Source organism: Simochromis diagramma, unplaced genomic scaffold (genome assembly GCF_900408965.1).
Source record: "Simochromis diagramma unplaced genomic scaffold, fSimDia1.1 OVJJ01000165.1, whole genome shotgun sequence".
Classification (NCBI taxonomy): Eukaryota; Metazoa; Chordata; class Actinopteri; order Cichliformes; family Cichlidae; genus Simochromis; species Simochromis diagramma.
The window spans coordinates 102,301-122,779 of NW_024387467.1; the positions used below are offsets into that span (position 1 = coordinate 102,301).

General features: G+C 44.9%; 1 pseudogene; it reads left to right on the forward strand.

Annotated features, from left to right (window-relative positions):
- The first annotated feature begins 7,739 nt into the window (after positions 1-7,739).
- On the forward strand, positions 7,740-12,232 carry LOC120723354 (annotated as a pseudogene).
- Positions 12,233-20,479: the final 8,247 nt, after the last annotated feature.

Consider the following 20,479-nt stretch of genomic DNA (forward strand, 5'->3'; position numbering starts at 1 on the left):
CCGAGCTTTCACGCCCCTCATGTTCTTCATGTGCCCACCACTAGAAGCATGCCTATGGAAAAAGTGCACCGGCACACAGTGCAGTGCGCTTTAAAGGTGTTATCGTGCACTTTTCCAGCCAGGTGTTTTCCTTTTCTCATTCCTTCCTGTACTTTTACAGCCTTTTTTTTTCTTTCTCTGAGTGAACAAACATTGCTGCTCTAATGCTGGGCTTACACTGTGTGATTTTTGGCCCATTTTGAGCCAATTTTTGAGTCGTGCGACCGATTTGGTGATCGGCCCGATTTTGGCCTTCATCGTGCGTCGTTTAGTATACGTGGGGTAACGAGAAGCGGCTGTGTCACCACAGCCGCTCACATTGCTCACGCGCAAACACGTAAACGTCGGTGAAAAAGACGGAGCAGCACGGCTGTGCAGCGTGTGATCTGGACACAAGCGATGGAGGCACAACTTGTAGAACTTTGGAAAGCTCATCCGAGCCTTTTCGATGTGGCATCACAAAATTATCACGACCACAACAACCGTGAAAATAGTTGGATTTACACTGCTGCTCAATCACAGCTGCCTGATCAGTGTTTTTCATTAGCAATTTAGCAAAGTTGATGGTGGTGGTGTGTCTGTGTGAGTGAAAGACAGAGAGGGAGAGAGAGAGAGCGAGCGACAGATTTTCTGTTATAACCTTCATGTTATGGAGGCACAGTGTGAGCACTCAGGTCGCATCAGAGCATCGGGCGGTATAGTGTGAGACCCTGCATCGTGATCTACCAACTTCTAACCCCTGCGAGTCAATCGTGCAGTTTGAGCAGGAGCTGAATAATGTGACTGAAAAAAATCGCACAGTGTCTGCCCAGCTTTAGGTGTACTGTCGTCCGAGACTTGCACCGCAGTGTCGGCGTTTGTTTCCCTGTTGGCCATGCTTCTTGTTGTGGTCATCTGTTGTCTTCCGGTATTTTCTCCGCAAGCGACCTTTCCTCGACCAATGAGATAAGCGGTAATCTGAATTGTCATACTCGAATTGTCATAAGTGTGCTGTCAGCTCATTGGTCACAAAGCAGGAGAGGGGCTGGGAATTATGTTTTCAAACAAAGCGTTAATTCCATTAACATTTATAGACTACTTTTGAGTCTCACTGTATTATGGGACAAAGTGCGTCTTTTACAAAGTACTTTTCTTTCTAAATACGGGACGATTCCGTTTTTTAAGGGACGGTAAACAGCAGCCTTCTTAGCATTAGCTGCTCACATTGTTTTAATACAAGGGAAAAGATTTAGCATTAATGGATGATGCAAATTCACATCAAATTAGAAATAGTTAATAACGGTAACCTACTCAGTATTAGCTGCTCACATTGTTAAAACTGAAGGCAAGGCAAGGCAAATTTATTTGTATAGCACAATTCAACAACAAGGTGATTCAAAGTGCTTTACAGAGACATTAGAAACAAAAACAAATAAAAACCATGATTTAAAATTGATTAAAACAAGCAAACAAACAAACTAACTAAACACACACATTTCACACCTTTCGCGCGATCTGAACCCTTATCGTAAGGGGAGCTACCAGTCCTTCTGTGGACGAGCTACTTTCTATTTTAAATTCCCTGAATTTAAAATACTCTCTAGACCCAGTCTAGACCCAGTTGGGGAGCTACCCAGAGCTCTAATCCCACACCTGTTTGCGCGATCTGAACCCTTATCGTAAGGGGAGCTACCAGTCCTTCTGTGGACGAGCTACTTTCTATTTTAAATTCCCTGAATTTAAAATACTCTCTAGACCCAGTCTAGACCCAGCTGGGGAGCTACCCAGAGCTCTAAACCCACTTAACAAACAAACAAACAAACAAAACAGTATATAAAATCAAAACAGATAAAATCAGAACAGTAGATAAAATCAGTAGTTAATGTAAGTTTTGAAATTTAAGCTTAACAAACAAACAAAACAGTATATAAAATCAAAACAGATAAAATCAGAAATAGATAAGATCAGTAGTTAGTGTAAGTTTTGAAATTTAAGCTTAAAAGTGTGGATTTGGTGCTTTATTCAAATGCAGCTGAGAACAGGTGAGTCTTCAACCTGGATTTAAATAAACTGAGTGTTTCAGCTGATCTGAGGCTTTCTGGGAGTTTGTTCCAGATATAAGGAGCATAAAAGCTGAATGCAGCTTCTCCGTGTCTGGTTCTGACTCTGGGAACTGATAAAAGACCAGATCCAGATGACCTGAGGGATCTGGAAGGTTCATACTGGATCAGGAGGTCACTGATGTATTTTGGTCCTAAACCATTCAGAGCTTTATAGGCCAGCATCAGAACTTTAAAGTCTATCCTCTGACGGACAGGCAGCCAGTGTAAAGACCTCAGAGCTGGACTGATGTGGTCCACTTTTTTGGTCTTAGTGAGGACTCGAGCAGCAGAGTTCTGAATGAGCTGTAGTTGTCTGACTAATTTTTTTAGGTAGACCTGTAAAGATGCTGTTACAGTAATCAAGCCTACTAAAGATGAATGCATGGACTAGTTTTTCCAGGTCCTGTTGAGACATCAGATCTTTTATCCTTGAAATATTCTTGAGGTGATAGTATGCTGACTTTGTTATTGTCTTAATGTGTTTTTCTTAGTTTAGGTCTGCATCCATCACTACACCCAAATTTCTCGCCTGGTTTGTGGTTTTTAGATGTATAGATTGAAGTTCTCTGGTGACCTGTAATCGTTTTTCTTTGGCGCCAAAGACTATTACTTCAGTTTTGTTTTTGTTTAGTTGGAGAAAATTGTGGCACAACCAGTCATTAATTTCCTCAATGCATTTACCAAGAGCCTGTACAGGGCCTCGGTCTCCTGGTGACATTGTGATATATATTTGTGTGTCATCTGCATAGCTGTGGTAGTTTATTTTGTTGTTCTTTATAATCTGTGCCAGTGGGAGCATGTAAATGTTAAACAGAGGGGGTCCCAAGATGGAACCTTGGGGAACTCCACATGTGATACTTGTCTGCTCAGATGTGAAGTTACCTATTGATACAAAGTATTTCCTTTTTTCTAAGTATGTTTTGAACCAGTTTAGTACAGTTCCTGAAAGACCTGTCCAGTTCTCCAGTCGTTTGAGTAATATGTTGTGGTCAACTGTATCAAATGCTGCACTGAGATCCAGTAAAACTAGGACTGACATTTTTCCACTGTCTGTGTTCAGACATATGTCATTAAACACTTTTGTCAGAGCGGTTTCAGTGCTGTGGTTCTGTCTAAAACCTGACTGGAAGGCATCGTAGTAGTTATTCTTTTTTAAGAAGTAACTGAGCTGTTGAGAAACTGCTTTTTCAATGATCTTACTTAAAAACGGGAGATTTGAGATCGGCCTGTAGTTGTTCATTTGTGTCTTGTCAAGATTGTCCTTTTTCAGTATAGGTTTGATTACAGCAGTTTTTAGTGGTTCTGGAAACACACCTGACATTAAGGAAAAGTTGACGATCTGTAACAGGTCTGACTCTAAAGTCTTTGAGACCTTTTTGAAAAAACTTGTTGGCAGGACATCTAAACAGCAAGAGGAGGAGTTCAGTTGACCTAAGGTGTCCTCCAGGTCTTTGCTGTTAATCGGGTGAAACTGTTTGATGGTGTTTAAACAGTTTTTCGGTGGACACAGTACATATCCTGGATCTGCTGTTGATGTACCAACTGCTTGTCTAATCTTTTGGATTTTGTCTGTGAAGAATTTGGCAAAGTCATTGCAGGCCATGGTTGAATGAAGTTCAGCTGCCACTGGCACAGGAGGGTTTGTTAGCCTGTCAACTGTAGAAAATAAGACCCGAGCATTATGGCTGTTTTTAGTGATGATGTCAGAGAAGTAGGACCTTCTTGCACTCCTCAGTTGTAAATTATAATTGTGAAGTTTCTCTTTATAGATGTCATAATGAACCTGGAGGTTTGTTTTTCTCCATCTGCGCTCAGCTTTCCTACACTCTCTTTTTTCATTTTTCACTAGTGTGGAGTTTCTCCATGGAGACTTTTTCCTTCCAGAGATAACCTTCACCTTAATGGGAGCAATAGTATCCATTACATTTAACATGTTAGCATTGAAGCTATTGACGAGCTCATTGACTGAACCTTTGGACAGGTCAGGTGTTAATGGGAAGACCTGGTTAAAGATCTCACTACTGTCTTCAGTTATACACCGTTTTGTGATCACTGCTGTTGATATATTTATGTGGGCTGAGATTTTACTTTCAAAGAAAACACAGTAATGATCAGACAGGCCCACATCAGACACAGTAACCTTTGAAATGCTCAGGCCTTTGGAGATCAGTAGGTCAAGAGTGTGTCCTCTATTATGTGTGGCCTCTGTTACATGCTGAGTCAGCCCAAAGTTGCCCAGAGTGTTACTCAGGTCTTTAGTCCCTTTGTCCTGAGGGTTGTCCACATGGATGTTAAAATCCCCAACAATAATTACACAGTCGAAATCAACACAGATCACAGACAGCAGTTCACTGAGGTCATTAGAAAAGTCTGTGCAGTATTTGGGAGGCCTGTAAACATTAAGAAACACAACTTTGGATGGGGCCTTCAGCTGTAAAGCCACATATTCAAAAGACTGAAAACTTCCAGGAGATAGCTGCTTACATTGAAATGATTCATTAAATAAGACAGCGACCCCTCCTCCTCTCCTGCTCACCCTGGCCTCACTGATAAAACTGTAGGAGGGGTCGTCTCGATGAGAACAGCTCCACTGTTATTTTGGTCCAACCAAGTTTCAGTTAAAAACATAAAATCAAGGCTGTGCTCAGTGATTAAATCATTAATTAAAAATGTTTTCCCAGCTAAAGATCTAACGTTTAATAAAGCCAACTTAAGTGTTTTAGAGGTATTACTTGTCTCCTCGTGTTTGGGAGCAGTCTGTGGCACACAAGGTATGTTTACTATGTTTAAAGATCTTTTAGAGTGCAGCTCTCTGTGTTTTGACCAGGCCACATGTCTCCTTCTGTCACCTAAAAGTACAGAGATTTTAAAACCTTCTAGTAAACAGGGTCCCAGCTTCTCCTGGGAAAAGTCACCACTGCCATAATCCTCGCAGCCCGGACCCTCCACACATCACACATCAGACTGCGGAGACAAAGCATGAAGGTGGTAAGGAGGAACTAAGGGGGGCGAGGCTGGGCAATGTGACTTCGATTGCTCTGTTGAGGGTGGGGCTCGATGGTGAACCTTTGGCTGCTTTGGTGGGGGGTTTATGGGGGACAAAGAGGGATTGGGCCGGGGGGTAGATCTGAGCCCAGCATTGACCCGCTCCATCATCTCTTCAGTGAATTTCAGGTGTGGGGAGGAGGGAGAAAGGGAGGGGGAGGAGGGTGATGGGGGTGATGGCCTGTCAGGGGTTTGGGGGACTAGGGAAGATCCTGGTCCTGGTCGTTGGTGTTGTTGAGAGAGTTGGAGGCAAATAGGGACCCCTCTTCTTGCCTCTTCTTGCCTCAGATGTCTCTCCTTTCTGAGGCTCTTCCCGGGTGGGGGCAGATGGAGCTCCTCCTCAAGGTTTCTGCTGGGCTTTGTCTGTTCTTGGAGTACTGTTTGTTCCTCTTTATGAGATAACTCCTCGTTTATCTCAGCCTTGGCACCAAGCACAGATGGATGACGTATGGAATAAAACAAGTTGGAGGTGAACAGTTTCACCCCTAACTTGTTAAAATTAAATCCATTTGCTTTGAACAGATGCCTGCGTTCCCAAAAAATATTAAAGTTGTTGATAAAATGCACTGAGTGGTCAGCACATGCTGATATAAGCCATTTATTCAGTGTAAACAGCCTGCTGAATCTCTCGTCTCCTCCCCTGACCGGCGGTACAGGCCCACTGATGAATACAGCTGCATTCAGAGAGTTTACAGTATTTAATAATCCAGTAAAGTCCCGTTTCAGAACCTCCGACTGTTGTTTGGACACATCGTTTGACCCTGTATGCAGGACAATGTTTGTCACAGTTGGATATTCATCTGCAATTTGAAGAATTCTCTCCTTCAGGATGTTGACCATATCGTTAGGAAAGCAGAGGACTTTAGTGTTCTTACCGCACATCCTTTGTACATCCTTTACGGCAGAGTCACCCACAATCAGAGTTTCAGGCCTAGCCTTTAGCTTTCCCTGTGGTCTTTTACTTTTCAACAGATTTTCAGACCTTACTTCGCTGCTTTTAGATGGATGGTTGTCTGATATAGATCCAGGGTCCTTTGATAGTGGAGCAAATCTGTTCTGCAGTTTCACATTCAGTTGTTTTGAAGGTTTGTTGTTAACCTTCCTATTCACGGTTGTCCAGTCCTGTTTCCTCTCGTATACAGGGGTAGAAGAGCTTCTCTGTCTCGTAGGAAGTAAAGGCCAGTCGGTTTCAGAGATTTCAGCTTGCTGTGCCCTGCCTGTGATACGTCCTCCCCCTTCCAGGAGACATGATTTATGTCTTGGTTTTGCACCAAGACAGTCCAAGGGGGGATTATCGCTTGAGGATTTATAATAGTGCACAAAGTCTACTTTCTTGGTCATGTTATCTGTGCTCCTTAGCTGTGTGGTAGCTTGCTCATCGCCATTGTTTTGAGTCAAAGGCAAGGTTGTTTCATTTCCACACAGTCCATTTACCTCCACATTTACTTCTAAGCGATGAATTTTTGTCTCCAGTGCTGCAATCTTCTGCAGGAGGCTGTGGTAGTCATCTGTGGAGAGGGAAGGCATCTTGTTGCTAGTTAGCCTAGCGGTTAGCACCTTTCTAGGCTATTGAGGCTGCTAGGTGCCCAGACGCTGTAATCAGGCTTCAGCTGTGTCTAGGCCACAGACACACGGAGCGCTTTATAAGGTAACTATAAAAATGTTGCTGTTTCTGTTAAGAACACTTTAGTCCTAATGATCTATAAGTGTCCAGAAGCTATCGCAGATAAGCTCATACGGAAAAAAGGGAAAAAATCAGCATAAAAATCGGTAAAAATCAATAAAAGAAGCAAAGCATTTAGAGAGCAAAGAAAATACACCTTCTAGTGGAAAATCTGTGTTGATGAAGATGAAACAAGGGTTGACATTACAGCAAACAATGATCCCAAACACAACCAGCTGGTTTCAGAGAGAAACTAAAGCTGATAGAACGGCCATTGACCTGACCTGAATCCTCACAGTTTATAAAAGGGGACCAGTTGATGTGGAGAAACATCTGAGCACATGTAATGTGCAAGTTAAGAGCATTTGAGCATCTCATGGTGGTTACCTCGGAGACTATCTGTCACTTTGTGTAGAGCCACGCCCACAGCGCACAGAATAGATGCGTTCGACTAATTTGTCCACCAGGAGGCATCTTTATGCTGTCATCATACACAAAGGCTTTTGTACAAAGGATTAAACAAACTGCAGCAAGTGTGTTCAAGACTTTTTCCCTGTCTTATTTCTCTTTATTACACATAATTTATGGAAACGTGTGGTTTGATTACTTTGCATGTGTGGATTTGATGGGTTGTTGCCACATCTGGTGAGATTTTCATGTCAACAGAACCTTCTGAAATATATTTCTTTAGAAAATTGGTGACATTGGTGACATTCGTCCAATACCCGCTCTATTCAAACCCCATAACCACAATGGGTAGCAACATCACCACTACATGGCCACAGAGATTTCCAAAGTATGCACCTGTGTGGAACAGGAACATGACACAGAAATGTATTATTTAAATGGTCTGTTGGAAAATACATTCAAAGCATAGATGGAGAGATGTCCCCGTAATCACACACTGGGAAGCTCGACTGCAAAATCTCTTAGTGGAGGTGTAACAGGGCAGCCCCTAGCGGCTGGAAACACAGTGAGACAGACCAAGGCAAGTGTAGTGGAACAAAGTATTTATTTGCTATATGGCTCTCCTTACCACAATTAATTTGTCGAGCTTCTTCACAGCACAAAAATCCATCCTCTAATGACAACTGGCAGCCTTAAATATGTTCAGCTGTCACAGACTAAACCATTATTCCACTCTCAGGTAAATTCTTAAATCCCAACCTTCCACCACAGTATACAATATATCAATAAGAATAAATAAATACATAAATACATTTTCACATTTACATATTAATAAATATTTCACACTTTAATGTTACACCAAACCCAATATTATAAAAACCCAGAAACCCAAGAACAGAAAGATTCACCACACTCTCTTTACCAATGGTCTCTCCCGGAACCTTTAAATGGTGTCTGGACCACCGGGGAAACATTTGCCCAAACACCTTGAAGAGGACACAGGCAAGAAAGGTGAGTAATCATTAACTTACAAACACTTATTTGCACCACTTTTATCCCTAGATTTCACACACACATTTGCATTAGTTTTCCTTATTGGTAAACCTTAACCACAATCTCAATCACCATTCTTCTCTCCTGACAGACAACCACCACATTCCTTGATGAGGAGCAGCTGTGCAGGATCTGAAACAAGGCTACCAACTGATTTTAAAATTCCCAATAAATAGTCAATAAATATTTAAACTTCTTGTGTGCAAATCCATGCTTAAAGTGCAATGCTAAATAAAGTGCTTGATAAGGTGCTTTTAATAAAGTGAAAGGTGTGCTCTAAAGTGCTATACAGACAATACAATATAAATAAATGCAGTAAGGGAGTCCTCTTCCTTACAGGAGGACTGAAAACATCTGTGCACAAGCACTTTGTGCCAGTGGACTTTGAAAGATACCCCCAGGAGATCCCGAGACGGGGGGAGGATGAGGTCTCCAATCGGACAGACTCAAGGTTAACGACCAATGCAATGGAAAGGACTATGAGTAAGACATGTATCTGCGGCAAGATGTGTAAGAACCAGCGTGGCCTAAAGGTCCATCAGGCCAGAATGAAATGTTTGGAGCGGGAGAGTGAGGTGCAACGCACAGGCCCTGAACCTGGTGAGACGCAGGAGGAGCCCGGCCCGGAGGCACCCCACAGAGCCCAGTCCCTCCACGCACCGGACTCTTCCAATCCAAGCAGTGTAGTTCCACAACAGCGGATTAAGTGGCCCCCAGCCAGCAGCCGGAGCGAGTGGCAGAAGTTTGATGAGGATGTCTCCAACATCATACAAGCTGTGGCCAAAAGAGATGTTGACAGTAGGCTTAAAACAATGACCACCATCATAGTCAGCTACACCTCAGAAAGGTTCGGCCTGACCGAGAAGTGTAACAAAAAGACCCCTTACACCATGAACCGCAGGGCCATGAAGATTCATCGACAGCGCCAGGAGCTTAGGAGCCTTAAGAAGCAGTTCAAGAATGCTGATGCGGAGGCGAAGCAAGCTTTAGAGCAGGGGTGCCCAATCCCGGTCCTCGAGAGCTACCGTCCTGCAGCTTTTAGATGCATCCTTGTTCCCACACACCGGAATCAAATGAATGGCTTGTTATCAAGCCTTTGCCAAACATGATGGCATGCTGAAGAGGTAATCAAACCATTTGATTCAGCTGTGTTGGAGTAGGGATGCATCTAAAAGCTGCAGGATAGTAGCTCTCGAGGACTGGGATTGGGCACCCCTGCTTTAGAGGAACTGCATAACATCTTGCGGAAGAAGCTGATTACCCTCCGTAGAGCAGAATGGCACAGGAGGCGGGGAAGGGAGAGAGCCAGGAAACGTGCAGCTTTTATTGCTGATCCCTTTCGCTTTTCCAAGCAATTGCTTGGGGTTAAGCAAAGCGGCCAGTTGGAGTGCTCAGCAGAGGAGGTGAATAACTTCCTTCATGAGACCTTGAGTGACCCACTGAGGGAACAAGACTTGGGACCAAACGAAGCTCTCATCAACCCTGCCCCACCATCAGTAGAGTTCAAGTTGACGGAGCCAAGTTTGAAGGAGGTGTGTGAGGTCATCAAGGCAGCCCGATCAGCATCCTCCCCAGGTCCCAGTGGCGTACCCTACCTTGTTTATAAGCGCTGCCCAGAGCTGCTTCGCCACCTGTGGAAGATCTTAAAGGTGATATGGCAGAGAGGGAGAGTTGCTGATCAGTGGAGGTACGCAGAGGGAGTCTGGATTCCTAAAGAGGAGGACTCAAAAAACATAAACCAGTTTCGGAGCATTTCGCTATTGAGCATGGAGGGGAATGTGTTTTTTAGCATTGTCTCCCGGAGATTGACCGAGTTTCTCCTTAGAAATAATTACATTGATCCATCAGTTCAGAAGGGGGGGATCCCAGGAGTTCCTGGTTTCCTAGAGCACACTGGTGTAGTTACACACCTTATAAGAGAAGCCCATGAGAACAGAGGTGACCTAGCTGTATTGTGGCTGGACCTGACTAATGCGTATGGGTCGATCCCACACAAACTGGTTGAGCATGCTTTACACCTCCACCATGTCCCCAGCAAGATCAAGGACGTGATCCTGGACTATTACGCCAATTTCAGGCTTAGGGTCACTTCTGGGGCAGTATAATAACAGGCTGTACCATCTCAGTTACGGTCTTTGCCCTTGCAATGAACATGGTGGTAAAGGCTGCGGAGGTGGAGCCTATATGGATGACCTCACCATTACAACATCATCAGTCCCAGGGTGTAGGTGGATCTTGCAAGGTCTTGAGAGACTCATCTCATGGGCAAGGATGAGTTTTAAACCTTCCAAGTCAAGATCGATGGTACTGAAAAAGGGCAAGGTGATATTCCATCCATAACGGAACAACCAGTCAAGAGCTTGGGGAAACTCTTTGACTCCAGCCTGAAAGACTATACTGCCATTCAGAAGGCAAATGAGGAGCTGGGAGCGTGGCTCATTAAGGTGGATAAGATTTAAAGATTTAAAGCCTGGATCTACCAGCATTCCATCCTGCCCTGAATCCTGTGGCCTTTGCTTGTCTATACAGTTCCAATAACTACTGTGCAATCCCTTGAAAGGAAGATCAGTGGCTTTCTTCGTAAGTGGCTGGGACTTCCCCGCAGTCTCACCAGCACTGCATTGTATGGCGCAAGCAACAGCTTGCAGTTACCCTTCAGTGGCCTCACAGAAGAGTTCAAGGTGGCTCGCAGATGAGAAGCCCTACAGTACAGAGATTCTAAAGACTGCAAGGTGGCATCGGCAGGTATTGAGGTAAGGACAGGAAGAAAGTGGAAGGCTGAGAAGGCAGTTGAGGTGGCAGAGTCACGCCTAAGGCAGAAAACACTGGTGGGGGTCTTAGCAACAGGGGGAGCAGGCTTGGGGTGCTTCCCAAAGGCCCAGGTCAGCAGGGCACAGGGAAAGGAGAGACACCAGCTACTCCAGGAAGAGGTCCGAGCAGGTGTGGAGGAGGAGCGAGTAAGTAGAGCTGTAGGCCTTAAGCGGCAGGGAGCATGGACAAGGTGGGAGAGCACCTTGCAGCGCAAGGTCACCTGGGCAAACATCATGCAGGTAGACTTCCACCGGATCCGATTCCTAGTGCAGGCAGTATACGATACTCTGCCAAGCCCAGCAAACCTCCATCTGTGGGGGAAGAGCAAGACACCTGTCTGTCCCCTGTGCTCTGGAAGAGGGACCCTAGAACACCTCCTTAGCAGCTGCCCAAGGGCCCTGGCCGATGGTCGGTATCGTTGGCGGCACGACCAGGTGCTCAGAGTAGTTGCTGAAAAGATTGCCTCAGCAATCAGCACCAGCAAGCATCATCATGCTCCAAGGAAGGCAATCTCTTTCATTAGGGCAGGAGAGAAACCCCAGGTGCGCCCGAATTTAACAACCGTCCTCTTCAACATAGCCTCTGATTGGCAGCTACAGGCTGACCTGGGTAAACAGCTAAAGTTCCCTCAGAACATTGCCAAAATAGATAATTATTTCTGAGGCCTCAAAACAGCTGATCATGCTGGAACTCACAGTGCCCTGGGAAGAGCGAAACGAGGAGGCCAATGAAAGGAAACGAGGAAAGTACCAGGAACTAGTGCAGGAGTGCAGGGGAAGGGGCTGGAAGACTTTCTATGAGCCCATAGAAGTGGGTTGTAGGGGCTTTGCAGGACGATCACTATGCAAAGTCCTAGGCCGGCTGGGCGTGGCTGGGGCAGCCAAGAAGAGGGCCATCCAGGCTGTGAGTGAAGCGGCAGAGAAAGCAACAAGGTGGCTGTGGATCAAGAGGGCTGATCCGTGGGTAGCTACTGGTACGGAAGTCGGGGCCTGATCACCCCCGGCTGGGTCGCCTGGGCGAGGGTGTATGATGTTGTGAGACCCGAAACACCTGATGACCCCAGGATACATCACTGAAGATGCGTACCAGTCCATCCAGGAGATGTGTCTTTTATAGTCTTTTATAGTTTTTTTTTTTTTTTTTTTTTTTTTTTTTTTTTTAAATGACATCAGAAACAGCAGTATGCGACATTACGTGATGGCAGAGCTTCAGTTCATCCTTTGTCTTTTTTTTTTTTTTTTTTTTTTTTAATAAATAGGACAGGGGGAATGAATGAGAGAAAGAGGGGGAGAGAAAGAAAGAAAACCAAAGGGGAGAAGAGACGGTGAGAAGGGGGGGGAAGAGAGAGAGAAAAAAAAATAATAATAATAACTCCTGGGTCACCTGTATGGAGAAAAAAAAAAAAAAAAAAAACAAACAAACAGAGGAGACAGCAAACAACAAAGAGCAACATAATAATAGAGAAAACAAAGCACCATCACAATAAACTAGCTAGTCATAGATATCAATAGTTACTAAATAATAAACGATATTGTGCAGCACGCAAGATAGACAGCGCACAGTGTGCTTTGAGGCAGCAGCCAAGAAAGCTTTAGTCCGCGTCTGTGAATACCCATGTGTACACCTGTGTGCATACCTGTGTGGATCAGCATGCTTGCATTCCAAAGGTTTCTCCATGTAATGATCTGCTAGGGAGTGTGGGGAGCCACAGCCCTGTCCTCCAGGGTGTGAAGCGGGTATGGAGGAGATCAAAACTCCAGACATCCAGAGGCCCCCAGAACACAAGAGACCATGGAAGACCAACAGAGGGGCAGCCGCGCCACTGTTCCAGTAAGAGCTGAGGAGAGTCCCAGATGAGGGCTCGCCCAGCAGCCGCGGAGCAGAAGCCAGGGGGAGTTGCAGTGACGCGCCCGTGAGCTCCGCCGGCCCCCAGCTGTGCCTGAGTGACCGAGCCCCAGGCCGAGAGGCCGGGGGCACCCCATCTCCAAAGGGGCCCGAGCGAGCCCCAGGCCCCAGGCCCCGACAAGCGGCCGCCAAGGAGCAGAAGCCGGTGTGTACCCGGACGCCCACCCCCAGACACAAAGAACCACCAACACACCGACACCTGAGGGAGTCCGCCACCGGCAGGGGAAGTGGTGGTGGGTGGAGATAGGCCTCCATACCTTGGAGGGCCTGAGGTCTGATAGTCTTTTATAGTCTTTTATAGTCTTTTATAGTTATAGGAAAGCTTGACTGAGGTTGGAATTTGCCACACATGGAGTTGAAATGACAAAAGATGAGACTGAGAAAAAAATATGAGAAAACCGAAGCAAAAATCCTCCTTATATATGACTTTAATTATCCATAAAATCATCAACTACAACTATTGAACAGCGTATAAGTTAAAGTAAAAGCTTTAAAACCAAGTTAGTACAAACATCACTAATGTCACATAACTTTGTCTTGGGCAGTTAAAGGTAAGTCTGTCACGGTTCTTTGTGACCCAGTATTTTAACTTGTATTTTATATTGTGCTTCTGAGTCCTTGGTTGTGCTGTTTTGTGGGGAAACAGGAGGTGTATCACTCCTCCTGTTTTCCCACAGCGTTTACACTTCAACCTGCTGTTGGTGGCTTTTTTGCTGTGACATGTAAAAGTCACAGTGGTATAGTGTCTCTTTAACCCTTGGATGCACAACTTACCAGTACCTACACTCTTCCATGAGAGGGGTCAAAAATGACCCCAAATAGAAACAATACTTTTTTCTATAAACTCGGTTGTTATTCTTCAAAATCTTTAAAACGAAGAGTTGTAACATTATCACATTTGAGGTATTCCTCATAAAACATGTTTGTGACATGAGGCCCTTTGCATTTTTATTTATTTTGTCATTAATTTTAAGAAATTGCAGTTTTTGTATCACTTGTATCACTTTTGTATGCTTGCTCGGCATACAGGGAGTGCAGAATTATTAGGCAAGTTGTATTTTTGAGGAATAATTTTATTATTGAACAACAACCATGTTCTCAATGAACCCAAAAAACTCATTAATATCAAAGCTGAATGTTTTTGGAAGTTGCTTTTAGTTTTAGCTATTTTAGGGGGATATCTGTGTGTGCAGGTGACTATTACTGTGCATAATTATTAGGCAACTTAACAAAAAACAAATATATACCCATTTCAATTATTTATTTTTACCAGTGAAACGAATATAACATCTCCACATTCACAAATATACATTTCTGACATTCAAAAACAAAACAAAAACAAATCAGCGACCAATATAGCCACCTTCCTTTGCAAGGACACTCAAAAGCCTGCCATCCATGGATTCTGTCAGTGTTTTGATCTGTTCACCATCAACATTGCATGCCGCAGCAACCACAGCCTCCCAGACACTGTTCAGAGAGGTGTACTGTTTTCCCTCCTTGTAAATCTCACATTTGATGATGGACCACAGGTTCTCAATGGGGTTCAGATCAGGTGAACAAGGTGGCCATGTCATTAGTTTTTCTTCTTTCATACCCTTTCTTGCCAGCCACGCTGTGGAGTACTTGGACGCGTGTGATGGAGCATTGTCCTGCATGAAAATCATGTTTTTCTTGAAGGATGCAGATTTCTTCCTGTACCACTGCTTGAAGAAGGTGTCTTCCAGAAACTGGCAGTAGGACTGGGAGTTGAGCTTGACTCCATCCTCAACCCGAAAAGGCCCCACAAGCTCATCTTTGATGATACCAGCCCAAACCAGTACTCCACCTCCACCTTGCTGGCGTCTGAGTCGGACTGGAGCTCTCTGCCCTTTACCAATCCAACCACGGGCCCATCCATCTGGCCCATCAAGACTCACTCTCATTTCATCAGTCCATAAAACCTTAGAAAAACCAGTCTTGAGATATTTCTTGGCCCAGTCTTGACGTTTCAGCTTGTGTTCAGTGGTGGTCGTCTTTCAGCCTTTCTTACCTTGGCCATGTCTCTGAGTATTGCACACCTTGTGCTTTTGGGCACTCCAGTGATGTTGCAGCTCTGAAATATGGCCAAACTGGTGGCAAGTGGCATCTTGGCAGCTGCACGCTTGACTTTTCTCAGTTCATGGACAGTTATTTTGCGCCTTGGTTTTTCCACACGCTTCTTGCGACCCTGTTGACTATTTTGAATGAAACGCTTGATTGTTCGATGATCACGCTTCAGAAGCTTTGCAATGTTGAGACTGCTGCATCCCTCTGCAAGATATCTCACTATTTTTGACTTTTCTGAGCCTGTCAAGTCCTTCTTTTGACCCATTTTGCCAAAGGAAAGGACGTTGCCTAATAATTATGCACACCTGATATAGGGTGTTGATGTCATTAGACCACACCCCTTCTCATTACAGAGATGCACATCACCTAATATGCTTACTTGGTAGTAGGCTTTCGAGCCTATACAGCTTGGAGTAAGGCAACATGCATGAAGAGGATGATGTGGACAAAATACTCATTTGCCTAATAATTCTACACTCCCTGTATACTGCAGAAGCTGGGCCTTCCCTCTGAAAGGCACAAGTTGTTCATCCACTGTAACACAATAACTGAGGATGAATTTCTGCCTGCAGTTGACCAGGAACAGGCCCCATACATAGCTGAAAGCTGCCATATGGTTTGTTTTCAGTCGGTAGGCTCTGGTCCTCCTGTCATCAAAGTGCAAGAAATGGCAAATATCTTTAAATCTTTGAATTGACATAGTGGCCTTGTACAATGGGTTATGCAGAGGACTCCCAAAAAACACACCGACTGGTACATCTCAGTTCTTCTCACTTCCTGCAAAAAAATGGTCAATCAAATGAAGGCCAGGAGCTTATGTTTTATTATATTTTTCCACTCTTTTCCCCTGTGTGTGACTACTTTTCATGCCTCCATGTTTGTGCATGTCAGCACCTCTTCTATTATATTATCAGACATGAACATCTTCCATGCATTTACTGGGGAGAAAGTACTAAACCCAACTGCAAGCCCTGGCTGACTAATTCAGAATGTTGTGGCTAGAGCAGTAAGAGGGGCTCATTCTGTTAGACTCAATATCCATTTTCTCTTCAGAGGACTCATCAGAGGACTCCTCTGTATCTGACTGGCCTTGTTAAGTGGGGGGGACAATAGTCTGGGGCCTCTATATCTGAGATGTCAGATTCTGAGTCAGTGCCTCTGATGGGCTCTTCATCCCATCCGTCCTGGATCATTTGTAAGTCCACAGGGATCCTTGCTGGCCTCATAGCAGCCATGCTACTTTAAATATTAAAAAAAAAACATCAGAAAGGACAATGTTTGAAATGCACAGTAAACTATGAACAGGGCTGCACATAAATGGTCCGCAGGTGAACATTTGCAGAACCAGATAAGAAGTTGGAATGCGCTTTTGCGTACATAAGATGTTCTAGAGGAGGACAGACATTTGTTCAGAACTCTTAAAGATGTCGAATAAGCAAGCTCCGTAGGCAATTACTATGATGTTCCTCCACAACAAAAGAAGCGCCTATTCTCTGAATTTCCGGGAATACTTTTATTTTGACAGCGAATGCGCACCTGCAGACCACTTATGTGCAGCCCTGACTACAAATCACGTATGTTACTGTGTAAAAATTAATTCTTGATCCATCAGAAGTGTAAGTGGGTAAGTCAGAATTGCTAAGAATGAAAGTTTCATAGAATATTCCACAGGAACTGCTTGGGGTCATTTGTGTCCTTGGGCAAGACACGTCACCTACTGCCTACTGGTGATGGCCAGAGGGGCCGATGGCGCGATATGGCAGCCTCGCTTCTGTCAGTCTGCCCCAGGGCAGCTGTGGCTACAACTGTAGCTGCCTCCACCAGTGTGTGAATGGGTGGATGACTGGGTGTGTAAAGCGCTTTGGGGTCCCTAGCGCTATACAAATACAGGCCATTTACCATTTACCACAAAGCTGGTCAAGAAGGCTCAGCAGCTGCTGTATTTCCTGAGGAGGCTGAGGACATTTGGTATGTTGGCCAAGATCCTCAGCAGGTTCTACAGCTGCACTGTGGAGAGCACCCTGACCAGCTGCATCACTGCATGGTACGGCAGCACTACTGCTATGGAGCGCAAACGCCTGCAGAGAGTGATAACAGAGAGAGACACACCTCTGCCCTCGAGACGAAGGTTCAGAAGTGTGAAATCTAGAACATGCAGACTCAACAACTCCATCTTCCCCACTGCTATCAGACTCCTGAACAGCTGACCGACCTCAAACTGCAATTTGCACATCAGGTCACTTTGCACACTAAGTTCATTTTGCACATTAAACTCCTTTGTACATCCATGTACATCGACATCTGCAGACCTTACGTGTCTTCAGTTAGTCAAAGGAGCTTGCAAAGAAAAGCGTCTGGACTTCTTTAAGTTACTTGAAGACATTTCACCTCTCATCCGAGAAGCTTCTTCAGTTCTAAGGTCAAATGGTGGAGAGTCCCAGATATAAACCTAGTGGGAGTTTCCCCCCACAGAGGGACAAAAGGACCCCCTGATGATCCTCTAATCGTCTGAGCCAAGGTGTGAAACTGGGTGTGGGTCCCAATCAGCCAGAGTTTCGGGTGAGTTCATTGTGAAACCTGGCCCCACCGTATCATGCGAATTCCTGAGGTCAGATGGCCCAGGATGTGAGTGGGCGTTAAGGCGTCTGGGAAGGGATCTCAAAACTGGATTATAGATGGCAGAGAGTTGGTGTCGTAAACCCCCGCCTCTGTTCAAAGATGGTCGCTCACAGTGGACATAGATGGCTTCTTTCACTCCTCTTTCAAACCATCTGTCCTCTCTGTCCAAAATGTGAACATTGGCATCCTCGAAAGAGTGTCCTTTATCCTTAAGATGCAGATGGACTGCTGAGTCTTGTCCTGTGGAGGTGGCTCTTCTGTGTTGTGCCATGCGCTTGTGAAGTGGCTGTTTGGTCTCTCCAATGTAGAGGTCTGGGCATTCCTCGCTGCACTGTACAGCATACACCACATTGTTAAGTCTGTGTTTTGGCGTTTTGTCTTTTGGGTGAACCAGTTTTTGTCTGAACATGTTGCTGGGTCTGAAATACACTGGGATGTCATGCTTGGAGAAAACTCTCCTGAGTTTCTCTGATACACCGGCTACATAGGGGATGACAATGTTGTTGCATCTGTCCTTCTTATCCTCCCTCGCTGGTGTCTGGTCTTCTTTTCTGTGCCTCTTTGCTGACTTTAAGAACGCCCATTTAGGATAGCCGCACGTTTTGAGTGCTTCCTTTACATGTGTGTGTTCTTTCTTTTTTCCTTCAGGCTTAGAGGGAACATGTTCTGCCCGGTGGTGTAGGGTCCTAATTACTCCAAGTTTGTGTTCCAAAAGGTGATGGGAGTCAAAGAGGAGGTACTGGTCCGTGTGTGTGGGCTTCCGGTAAACTTCGATGTTGAGGTTGCCGTTCTCTTCAATGTGCACAGCGCAGTCCAGGAAAGGCAAACAGTCGTCCTTTGTGTCTTCCCTGGTGAACTTGATGTTTTTATCCACAGCGTTAATGTGAGCAGTGAAGGATTCCACTTCTTGTGTCTTGATTTTGACCCAGGTGTCGTCCACATATCTGTACCAGTGGCTGGGTACTCTTCCTTTGAAAGAGCCAAGAGCCTTTCTCTCCACTTCCTCCATGTAAAGGTTGGCTACAATAGGTGACACGGGGGAGCCCATGGCACAGCCATGTTTTTGTCTGTGAAAGCCTTCGTTGTATTTGAAATATGTAGTGGTGAGGCAGAGGTCTAACAGTGTGCAGATCTGATCGGGTGTGAAGTTGGTCCTGTCTTCCAAGGAGCTGTCTTCTTGTAGTCGTTTTCTGACAGTCTCCACGGCCTCCGTGGTGGGTATGCAAGTGAAGAGAGAGACTACATCAAAGGACACCATGGTTTCATCTGGATCCAGGGTAAGTTTCTGGACCTTGTCGGTGAAGTCGGTGGAGTTCTTGATGTGGTGTGGGGTGTTACCCACAAGAGGAGCAAGGATGGTAACAAGGTGTTTAGCAATGTTATAAGTGGCTGAGTTTATGCTACTGACTATGGGTCTGAGTGGGACAGCTTCCTTGTGGATTTTAGGAAGTCCATAGATGCAGGGTATGGCATCCCCTGGGTAAGGCGGTGATATGTAAGGCGGTCAATAATTTTGTCCTTTTCAAAGTCTTGAAGGCAAGCTATAACTTTCTTTTTGTAGCTGCTTGTGGGGTCTCGCTTTAAGGCTTCGTAGGTATTGTTGTCACTGAGGAGAGTAGTGATCTTTGTATGGTAATCTGTAGTGTTTAGGACCATGGTGCATCTTCCCTTATCAGCTGGTAAAACAGTGATGTTGTGGTCTTTGCTCAGGGAAGCGACGGCCTTCTTTTCCTGTATTGTGAGGTTGGATGGAGGGACTTTGGCACTGGAGAGGGTGGCTGAGACTTTCATTCTGATTTGCTCTGCTTCTGTCTGTGATAATTTATTAATCCATATGGCAGATTCTGTGGCTGTGATGAGGTCCACTATGGGCAACTGTTGTGGAGAGATGGCAAAATTGAGTCCTTTGGCTAATACTCTCTTTTCAGGTTCAGTGAGAATCCTGTCTGAAAAGTTCTTAACCCATTTCTCCTGACTGACTTCAGGTGTATTTTCTTCTCTGGGTTGTGTAGGTTCAGGATGAGGAGTGTGTGTTTTTGAAAGCAAGGTGTGAAATTTCCTGCGTTGTCTTTCTTTTCCTTTAGAGTGTTGGGCCCGCTGAGCCTTGTCCACAAACTTGTAAACCTCTTCTAAGATTGGAGAGGGTAGAAGGATTTCCAGTTCCTGCAGGGTCTGGCTGATCTTGATCTGGAGAGCATCTATGGTGAAATGGACCTGTCTTATCCTTTCACTTAAAAGGTGATTTTGTGCTCTCTGTAGAATTAAGTCTCCTCTGTATCCCCTGACAGTGGATCCAAGGCGCAGACTCTTGGGAACAACTCTGCTTTGTCTACATCTTAGGTTGAAACGGAGATGGTTCCTATAATCCGCTAGTTTCCTTGATTCCCTTTCATACTCCCGCACCAGTTGAAGGGTGTTCCTCCCAAAATGTACGGCAATATGTCTGTGAAGGTTCTCAGTCATGCAGGTCATCGTAGTGAAAGGAGCTTGCAAAGAAAAGCGTCTGGACTTCTTTAAGTTACTTGAAGACGTTTCACCTCTCATCCGAGAAGCTTCTTCAGTTCTAAGGTCAAATGGTGAAGAGTCCCAGATATAAACCCAGTGGGAGTTTCCCCCCACAAAGGGACAAAAGGACCCCCTTCTTTGCAAGCTCCTTTCACTACGATGACCTTGTTGACTGAGAACCTTCACAGACGTGTCTTCAGTTACTTATTTGTACTTATTTGCAGTTATTTATCTTTTTCTTTTCTTTTCTTTTTTTTTATTA